Below are 10,969 nucleotides of genomic sequence, written 5' to 3' on the forward strand. Positions count from 1 at the left end.
TGGAATATTATTGTGCTATGAGAAACAATGAAGAGGAAGACTTCATAGAATCCTGGAAAGACTTATATGAACTGATGCTGAGTGAAAGGAGCAGAACCAGGAGAACTTTGTACACAGCAACAACCAAAGTGTGAGGAATTTTTCTGGAAGACTTAGTACTTCATTGAAAGGAATAGACTTAAAAAAAAATTTCCAGTGGATTCTTGAGGGAAAACACCTTCCACATCCAGAGAAAGAACTATGGAATTGGATTGCAGATAGAAACAGACTATTTTCTTTTGTATTGTTTCATTTTCTTTTATGGTTTCTCCCATTCATTTTAATTCTTCTGTGCAACATGTATTTAATATGAAAGTATGTGTAGAACCTATATAAGATACGCCATCTCAAGGAGGGAGTAGGGAACTGTAGGGGGATTGAGGAGGAGGGAGAGGAAAAAAATCTAAGATATATGGAAAAGAATGTTGAACACTGAAAACAAATAAAATTATTTAGTTAAATAAAGATGTGAATCCCAAATGATTGGGTTGGGAAAAGAAACATTTTGTTTCCACAAAGGTCCACAATTTAAATGACAAGAATAATAATTTTAGCAGTGAAGGGGGAAAGGAGATTGGATGATACTAAGAAATGTTAGAGAATTGATAAACTTATTAATTAAAAAACATTTATCAAGTGGCTACTATATTTACAAATATTACACTAACACTAGCAACACAAAATCAAAGGTAAAATGGGCTCTGGTCAAAGAAACGTACATTCTAACCAATGAGACAGTATTTACATATATAGATATTTACAAAATTCATAAAAAATAAAGGTAATAATTTAGGAGAAACTTCTAGCAGTGATGGAATGTGACTTGAGTGCAATTTCTAAGGAAAACATTTATTCCAAGATGTAGAGATGCACATAAAGATGTCACTAAGTATGGGAAACAGGTAGTGAAAAGACATGGAGAGACATTACTATGTGTGAAGAACAGCAACGTATGTCCAAGTGGCTGGACTATCTTGTTATTGTTTTATTTTGCGGGGGGAGGCGGGGAGGAGAAGGGAGGTATAATGGAGAAGTAATATGTAAGAAGACTGGAAAGGTAGGAAGACAAAAAGATTGGGAAAGCTTTAAATGACCACAAGATGTAGGGTGGTACAATGGAAATAACACTGGGTTTGGAGTAAGAGACTTTGGGTTGTAATTTCAACTCTGCCACTTACTGCTTGTGTGACCTTAAGGAAGTCACCTAAATGTCTCAGGCTTCAGCTTCTTCAATTAAAAAATGAAAGGGTTGGATAGATGATCAATGAGGTCCATTCCATCTCAAGAACTATGATCTTATAAACTTATGCCTGATTCTAGAGGCAACAGTGACCTATTATATTTTATTGGGAATATAGGTGGTATAGATATGAGCTTTAGGAAAATCATTTTATCAGAGACAAGGGGAATGAATTGGAATGGTGAACAATGTGCGCCAAGGAAATTAATTAGGAGGTTATTGTAATAATCCAAGAAATGAGTGATAAGGTCCTGAACTAGAATCAAGTCTACACAAATGGAGAAGAGGGGGCAAATGTAAGAGATGTTGTAGCAGTAGAATAGGAACTGGAAAAGGATTAGATTTGTAGGCTGAGTGAGAGTCTGAGTCAAGGATCGCAGAGCTTTCAAAACTGGAGACTGTAAGGGTAGGGGTCTTCTTGAGTTACTTCTAAGTGGCAGAAAAGGAATCATGAAGGTAGCATGTGTTTCTAAAAGGAAGTGATCTAGTCATGTCACCAAAAGTTTGCTTTGGTACCCCAGGAATGTTAAAAGATTTAAAGGACATTCTTCATTATATTGGGTAGTTAGGTCCTTTAGGAAAGAATTATGGAAGGCATTGCACAGGAAGAGAATACCAGGATTCTCTGTCCTACATTGTATAAAATGATGGTGCTAACACTGCGATGTACAGTAGGAATGTAGAAAGTACTTAGTATGTCACAGGTACTGTGTTAAACACTTAGGATACAAAGAAAGGCAAAAACCTGAACCCTTCTAACAATGAACTAAACATTCTAATGAGGGACACCTCTTGCAAATATCTCTGTTTATCTATCTAGCTCTCTCTGTCTCTGTCTCTGTCTCTCTCTCTCTCTGTGTATATATGTGTGTGTGTGTGTGTGTGTGTGTGTGTGTGTGTGTGTGTGTGTGTGTGTGTGTGTGTGTGTATAATAGGTAGCAATCTTAGAAGTATGGTACAGAGAAACTGGGATTTGATCTGAGTTTTGTAGAAGTCTACAGAACTAGAAACTGGGGATGAGGAGAGAAATCATTTCATGCATAGAGAATCCCTAATGCAAAGATGTAGAGTATGGAATTGGAGCGTCATGTTAAAGGAACAGCATGTAGGCCAGAGAGTCTTTATCATAGTTTGTGGAGGAGAATAACATATAAGAGGACTGAGAAGTTAAGAAGTGGCCAGGTTGTGTAAGGCTTTGAATGTCAGAGATAACAGATAGTCCCTGGAGAGTTTTGAGATTTTTCCCCACCCTGAGGGAAGGGTGGTAACATAGTTAGATCTTCACTTTAGTAAAATTGTTCTAGGTTCTGACAGAGCAGCCACAAAGCTAATGTAATCCTCTATTGCATCAAGGAGCACAGCTGTCAGGAAAAGTGAGATGCTAATATTATTTTATTCTACCTTCACCAGACTTCATTTGGACTATCATGTCTATTTCTGGATTACCAAGGATATCGGTAAGCTGGAGTGTGCAGAGAAGGGCAATCAGGATAGTGAAAAGGCTTGACATATGCGAATCAGTTGAGGGAGATGGGTTGGTTTAACCCAGAGAAAAGAAATTGGATGAAATGTAGGAGTGAGGGGAAGGGATATAATAATTTTCCAAAAAAGTATTTGAAGGGTTGTCATATAGAAGGAATATTAGTCAGTAACAATTTTTCAACAATGAAATATGACCAAAATGGGTGCTTCTTCAAAAAGATGTGGGATACCTTCCTTGGTGGTCTAAAAGCAGATACTAGATGAGTACTTGCCAGGTTAGTGAAATTTTGTTTTTATATGTTGGATTTGATGGCCATTGAATTTTCTTCCACCTCTCAAATTCAGAATCATTGAAATAAATCCCAGTTGTCAGTTGCATAGTTCCTGTTCAAGAGAGTGTTGTTTTCCATAATAATCATGAAGAAGAGATGACAGTACTGTGTTTTGACAGTTTACTATTGTTTATTTTTGTTCCCCTGTAGAGTGGACAGGTCACTCAAAAGACATTAATACCTAAAACACATCTCTTCCAACTCTGGGGAGATGAACCATGAATAACATAAGTGTAGAGCAAGAGAGAATTTTTAGGAGGAAGAGGTAAAATCAATACGGAGAAGCTACATTTTGTTGCATGTTTTGAATTTTCAAAAATTTATACAGATCCAGTGTCAAATAAATACAAAATACATTCCAATGTCAAATATAAAGGATTTTTTAAAAATCTGCCATTTTGTATTAGTTGTTACACTTTAGGAAGGATGGAACACTGGAAAGAATACTAGAAGTCTTGGAATTCAGAAACAAAGGATTAAGTTGTAGCCTTGTATTTAATAGTTGCATAGCCCCATGTAGTTCTCTCAACCTCGCATTCTCTGTTACTGAAACAACTGGTATCATAAGGCTGTTGTGAAGAAAAGTACTTTGTCAAGCTCAAAATAAAAATATCTTCCATAAAGGCAAAACCCCCACAAGAATTTGCATTGAAAAACCACAATGACAACAACATAATAATACAATTTGGAAGCATATAAAGTAGAGCCAGGAGCTAGAGAGTGCTCATCTGGAAGTCAAAAGAAGACGTAGGTTTCCTGTCTCTGTTACTTATTACCTTTGTAACTTTAAGCCAATCATGTAAACCCTTTGGTCCTTAGTTTCAACTGTATAATGAACGAGTTAAACTAGATGACCTACATTCCTTTAGCTCTAAATGCATAATCCAAACACCCAAACATCATAACAGATAGCAGGTATCAGAACTAGGCAGGTAACAGAGCCCAGTGAACTCAAGCCCCTTTAAGTACTAAGAGGTACAGAGCAACAAAAGCTGCCAAATAGAAACTACACCACGCAAGGAATTGTCAGTTGCAAGGGTTTCTGATATCATACATCTAAATTTTCATTCTAACTGTGCTCACCACAGACTTACTTCTTAAGTTATTAAATTTAGGAAGATCTAAGTTCAAATCTTGCCTCAAGATACTTAGAGGCTGAATGACTCTAGGTAAGTGACTAAATCTCTCTGGAACTCAGTTTCTTCACTTGTAAAGTAAGTGATAATAAGAGTACTTCAAAGTATTATGAAGATCTAATGAGAAAATACATACAATGTGCTTTTGCATAGACAGCTTTATAAAATGAATATGTGGAAATATTGATATTCTGTGAAAACATGAGCTATTATTCTTCTATTTCCTTAGAAATTTTTGCTGTACCTGAAGAACTTCAGACCACCTATTGTTTGTTCTCCTAAGTATACTTCCTCTTGTATTTGGGGAGTCCTCCCTGAGTTTTGCCTTGAAGTGCTATTCTTCCATCATTCACTTTAGAAAACCATTAAAATGATTGATCTTTCTCCAGAGAAAACATCTAAGCATAATTCTGCTGAAATTGTCTGTATTCCAGCTATTACAACACCTGGTGGTACAGTTTAACCCTTTGTATCCCTGCTTCCTTCAGGACATCATAGCAATGTAACACAATTTCAAGCTAACCCATTATATATGTGTATATTTAAACGTAGCACTATTAAATTTTAATAGAACATAAAACTAAGATCATAATTATCAAGGAGACCACTCCAAATGGAGCACAGAGGAAGGGAGAATATTTACATCATGTTTACTATAGAGAATGAGAAAAGGAAGAGAAAACAAACCTCTCCATAGCAACACAGGGGTAAACAGATCATGTCTTTGTGACAAAGTATGTCTTCCTGGTGGGTCATACATTCAGTTGACTGAAAATAGAACAGCCAGGAGCTACAAACAGTGCTGCTGATGATCATGATTCACAGAGACTATACTTAGTATTAAGGATGTTCTCTCTCTCTCTATAGTACACAGGAGGGCATTTTTAGCTGGTTTTATATGGAAGAACAAGCAAAAATAGATTGAAGAAAGGGACTGTCTTTTTCAGGGTTTTAGCCATGTTAGCAACTGCTGCTTGAATTTGGCCTATATGCGAACATCTGCATAGCCTGGTCATAACTGCTGTTTGAACCCAGCCAGAAGAGCTTCTTTAGACTTGATACCAAAGGTAGTGATATATTTGACATATCTGAGTATCTGATGACCAATCTCAGATTTCTTCAGCAAATAACTTTCAAATCATCTACATTAAAGAATGACAATTATGTATGCAAGAGCACTATAAATTACAGGCACAAACCTGTGGGACTTTGTGTTTTTAGAGTGATCTTGTGGCACAGTGGATAGAGCAGTGGGTCTACAGTCAGAAAGATCTGAGTTCAAATTTAGCCTCAAATATTTTCTGTCTCTGTGATCCTGAAAAAAATCACTTAACTTCTGATTGTCTCAGTTTCTTTAACTGAAAAATAGAGATAATGATAGCATCTATTTTACAGGGTTATTGAGAGGATCAAATGAGATAATATTTCTAAAAAGTTGTTAGTACCTGTTTGGCACATATTAGATACAATATAAATTCTTATTCAATTCTCTTATCCTCTTTCTGAAGCCTTTATTTGGAAAATGTGCAGTCATCCTTCTATGCTGAAGAAGACCATGTCATCAGAGAAATAATGACATGACTTGCACTTGACTTTGTTTTGAGTGAGGGAGGGCTATGTCACCAGCCTCACTTCTCTTCCAGAGCCATCTGAATCCAGTGACCAGATACTCATCAGGATGACTGGAGATGACCCAGGATGAGACAATTGGGGTTAAGTGACTTGCCCAAGATCACACAGCTAGTGTGTATCAAGTATCTGAGGTGCGATTTGAACTCAGGTCCTCTTGACTCCTGCACTTGTGCTCTATCCACAGCACCACCTAGATGCTCCTCTACTTGAAATAGGTTTGTAATGATGGAAGTTGCTGTTGCAAGTATTCATTTTACTGAAGCTCTTCTTCCCTCTCTCCTCTTCCCCACCTACTACCAGAAAGATTTACTCTCTAATTTTTGGTACTTTGTCATGGTTCTCATATTCTGGTGTTTCTGCGATTTCAATCTGGGCCGTCTCCAGAGTTGATATCTTTTCATATGGTGTTTTCTGTCACAGGTCAGGGTTGATGGCCCTATAATTCCACTTTTAGTAATAGTAATTTTGTGTGGTTTCTATTCAGAAAGACAAGAAATCTGCCAAAGACGGTGGATGTAAGCATGACATGATTTCACACAAGTATGCTCCTGTGTTAAGCCCAAGATAACAACAAACCCTCATCTCAAGATCAGTTCAACTCAATCACCAGGTATGGTTATGCGCTCCTGTAACCACTGCTACTGTGGGACAGACTGGTGGATTACTTGAGCTTAAGAATTTTTATTCATAGTCTGCTGAGCCAACTGGTTATCTGCACTAAGTACAGCATCAATATTTTAAGTTCCTAAGAGAGAATGGTCACCATGTTTCTTAAGGAGGGACAAATAAGCCCAGGTCAGAAATGGAGCAGGTAAAAAAGCTCCTATGATGATCAGTAGTGGAGTTAGGCCCAAGAGTAACTGCTATATTTCAAGCCTGGGTAAGAAAGGGAGACCCAGTTTCTCAAAAAAAAAAAAAAAAAGAAAAGAAAGAAAGAAAAGAAAAAGAAAAAGAATCAACTAGAACAGCATTTATTATGCATCTATTACGTGAAGGGTCTAGGTGGAAACTGGAATTACAAAGACAAAGCAAGTGTCAGCAAAAAGCTCAAATTCCAAAGAGGGGAGGGTGGATTGCAACAGTCATACAGGTGTAAATAAAAGGCAAACACAAAGTAAATCAAAGTACTAGTTGGAAGGAAATCATCTGAACAACTAGAGGAAGTAGGAAAGAATTTGTGTAAAAGGAAACAACTGAGCTGTATCATAAGGGAAGCTAGGGGGTATAAAAGGTTGAGGTGAGTGAGGAATATATTCCAATTACAGGCAACCACTTATTCAAAAATGCAGAGAAAGGAAATGGAACAGGGATAAGCTAGTAGGACAAGGTGACTTGAAGGTCAGCATGTGGAGGATTATGAATACTAGGCCTTCATGATTGAAAGTATGTATTAAAAAATTTACCTTGAGCTAGCTCAAATCGTTCTGATATCTTGAGAAAATCATGATAATATCTTACATAACAGAAAAAAATGAATGATCTAAAATATGAGTTGTGGACATTACCATATCTAGACTGATCTCTCCATTTGAGAACATTGTTTCATCATCTTCCATTTTTTACCCTGCATACTATTAACAAAGGGTATAGGCTTGGGTAGCAGAGTCAAATAGATTTATTTTTTAATGGGAAGTACAACAGACTTCTCCAAAATGACCAGGAGTACACATACCTTAGTCCTAGTTCACACTCTACCACTCAAGGTATGAGCTGAGGGCAGTTAAACTTAATGAGTCTGTTTCTTCATCTGTGAAATGAAGTTTGATTACATGTTCTCTAAGATCCCTTCTTGCCCTATAATCATCAGTTGTCCTTCTGTCTTGAAGAGGATCAAAATGACATCCCCATGTTGGAAACAAGTTGCAGTGCATCTTGTTGTGGAAGATCAGACCAATATGAGCTCAGAATGTTCTACCACATGTTGGGCACAAATACTTCCTGTGAACATTTGGGATGCATTTTCTGAATTTGTGTATTTCCAGTTTCTTTTGAGCTACTTCAATTCTGCTTTGCTCACAGAGCATGGCAGCTTCTTTGATGTGGGCATGCCAGGTTAGGCAGTCCTGAACCAGTGTCTCCCATGTCACACAGTCAATTCCAAAGTTCTTAAGAGAGACCTTGAGCATGTCCATTTATCACTCCTTCTGACCACCATGTGAGCTCTTGTCCTAAGTGAGTTCTTCATAAAATTAGTCTTTTATGCACTCATATGTTTAGCATTTGAACAACGTGGCCAGACCTTTGTAGTTGTACTTTCTGCAGTAGAGTCTGAATACTTGGCAGTTTAGTTGGAAAAAGGAGTTGAGTGTCTGGTAACTTATCCTGCCAGGTGATCTTCAGAATCTTCCTAAGACAATTTAAATGTAAGTGATTCAGTTTCCTGGCATGGTGTTGGTAAACAGTCCTAAGAGAAAAGGGTGACCTTTGTCATTGCTGAAATAAAGGTGAATCTATGAAGATTTTTCTCTAGATGTTACTTAGTTCCACTGTAGGAAATTATGTACAATTCATTTTGTTATTATCAGATTATAGTAGTGTCTAAGATTATGGGGAAAAAAAAAACTAAGATTTTTTAGCATAAGGACTGGTCAAATGATTTCTTAGATATTGCAAAGGAACTGTTTAATATTCCCCTTCAGTCAATAAAAAGAGAACTTATTAGGCATTTTAAGAATTGATAAAATAAATTATGTAAGGAGCAAGATTTGGAGGAAATAGGGAAAGTAATATATTACAGTTACTTTCTATTGACAGGAAATTATTATGAGATCTCGCTAAAGACATTGGATAATTAGTGGTAGAACTGGGACTAGAACTGAGGTCTTCTGATTTGCAAAGTTCTGTTTTTTCCACTACAGAATTTGAAAATAAGAGTACTTTTCACTGTAAAATTCTGTCTTTAAGGAAAGTTTCTGATTTCCTGTTGCTTCTTGCTATTTTTTCCCCTTTTATTGTTTTTTTTTTTCCTTAATACAAAGTCTTTTGCTGACAATCCAGTTTCAAAAATCCATTTAGCTTTTCCTTTTCCTGGGATATTTCCAAACCAATATTTATGATTGGTAGGAAGTGATTCAGGGCAAAAGGATACATCTGCTTTCATATAATGGTTGGTGTCGAGCTCATAGGGCTTGCCTACATTATTTATTCAACTAATGTTTATACTATACTCAATGTTAACCTAACATTTATGTTTTATTGCATACTAAACTAGCACTTATGCTATATTGCATATTAAGTTAACATTTATGCTGTATTGTGTGTCAAGCTAATGTTTATGTCATTGTGCTAAGCCTATGTATATGCTTATGGGAAAAGAAATGTGGGTACATTAAGGTCAACAGAATGCATGTATTCTCATAGAAAAGACCAGTGTTCATTGAGAGGATGAGAGTAAGCTATTTTCAATTAAATCTGAAGAGTCTTGGAGTCCATGGTTAGAATAATATGTAGAGTCCTGTTCAGGCAATCTCCTAGGCAAACTTCTGGTAAAGAAATTGTAGAAAGGCCCATATAAGAAATAGGTCAAAAGTTAAAAGCAATAATTGTGAGATGGTGGCTGTGACAGAGTAGAAGATGAATTTCTAAGGGAAGATTTGGAGTAACTATGTCATAGTGGAAAGGAAAGGAATATAAAAGATCCTGCCAGCCTGTTGTTCAGGGAAGATGATTGCATAGCTTCTGTAAAACCTCCTTCCATAACTTGGCTCAGTGGATATGGTGATGTGGGAAATAACGTTTCTTCATATGCATCATGAAAGTTCTTCCTCTACATATTGGACTGCAGTTTGAAACATCTGGAAAACTCTGACTAATATATTGTATCTAGGTCAGCAAAAGGCCATGGCAGGAGGAGGAGAAGTCACTAAAAGAAATAAAGAAGAGGTTAAAAAAAGAGGAATAATTTCAGCAGCAGCAAGAGCAGGATATGTATGCTCTCTTGCTGACAGAGGAGGAAAAGAAGAAAGCAACAGGGCTACAGAGGAAGATCAAATAAGATATCAGCAAGAGGTGACAAAATAGTAAAAGTTGAGTACAGCATTATGGAAAGATGAGAGATCCTATCAATTGATCGAATGGGATAGGAGATGGAATAAAGCTGTAATGGAGAGCTGTTTGAGTTTTCTTTATATTCCTACCCATGAAAAACTCCCATGAATGTTTAGAAGGTGATGAAGGAGGGCCCCAGGGTACTTTCACCATTGTGTTCCTTGGAAAGAATTGGATTAAATGGCCAATTTATTTTTTTTTAGAAAAGGATAGACCACAATTAGAACTTGAAAATTCTGATAAAGGGTAATCAAATGCATGTGAAAGAGAAAAAAAGACACAAAATCATTACCAGATTCCATTTATATCCATAGCTTATTTAAGAAGTGTCGAGATCAGAGATTCTTCGCCTTTTTTTATGTTATGAGCAACTTTGGCAGTAAAGTGAAGCCTATAGATCCCTTTTCAGAATAATGTTTTTAAGTACATAGGATACAAATTATATTGAAATAGAGTATATGTTTGTATATATATTTATTCTTTTTATGTACACATACATACATACATACATATAGGTATAAACATACATATACACACAAACAAGGCACAAAGATCTTAGTTTAATATTTACAGATCTCAGGTTGATGCCCTCCTTGTCTAGACAGTCTCTTGTCATCTGTGTTTTTGAGAGTTGTGATTCAAAAAACTTGCCCTTGAGTATTTAAGCCTCTGCATGGATCTGTGGTTGTAATGGAATAGGTTCTGAGAAAGTGAAGAGATATTCAGAATTTGCTTATATTCCTAGAACGTTTGGACAAAAGATGCAAGATTTTTGAAGCCTAGAGTAGGCATTTATAGCAGATTTGCAGGAACTGTTTAATTGTGAATGTATAGGGGGGAAGGTATTGGTCATGTCCTGCAGCCTGAAGCTGTAACAGGGCCAGCATTAATGGGGCAATGCTGAAAATGGTCCATCAGATTCTATATCTGAATAGCAATTTTCTAAGGTTCTTTCTGTACATACAAGGGGAAAGTGTTCAAAGAAGGAATGAAATCAATGTGAATATACATGAGAAGTAGTAACAAGGAAATCAATCTTTACTATTGATTACAATTCTAGT

General features: G+C 36.5%; 1 long non-coding RNA gene across 1 annotated transcript; it reads left to right on the forward strand.

Moving 5' to 3' along the window:
* The first annotated feature begins 4,970 nt into the window (after positions 1-4,970).
* LOC140509205 (uncharacterized) lies at positions 4,971-9,969 on the forward strand. Its single transcript, XR_011968591.1, has 3 exons — positions 4,971-5,296; positions 6,346-6,471; positions 9,688-9,969. It is a non-coding gene; the product is annotated as an uncharacterized lncRNA (long non-coding RNA).
* The last annotated feature ends 1,000 nt before the right edge of the window (positions 9,970-10,969 follow it).

This window comes from Notamacropus eugenii, chromosome 5 (genome assembly GCF_028372415.1).
Source record: "Notamacropus eugenii isolate mMacEug1 chromosome 5, mMacEug1.pri_v2, whole genome shotgun sequence".
NCBI lineage: Eukaryota > Metazoa > Chordata > Mammalia > Diprotodontia > Macropodidae > Notamacropus > Notamacropus eugenii.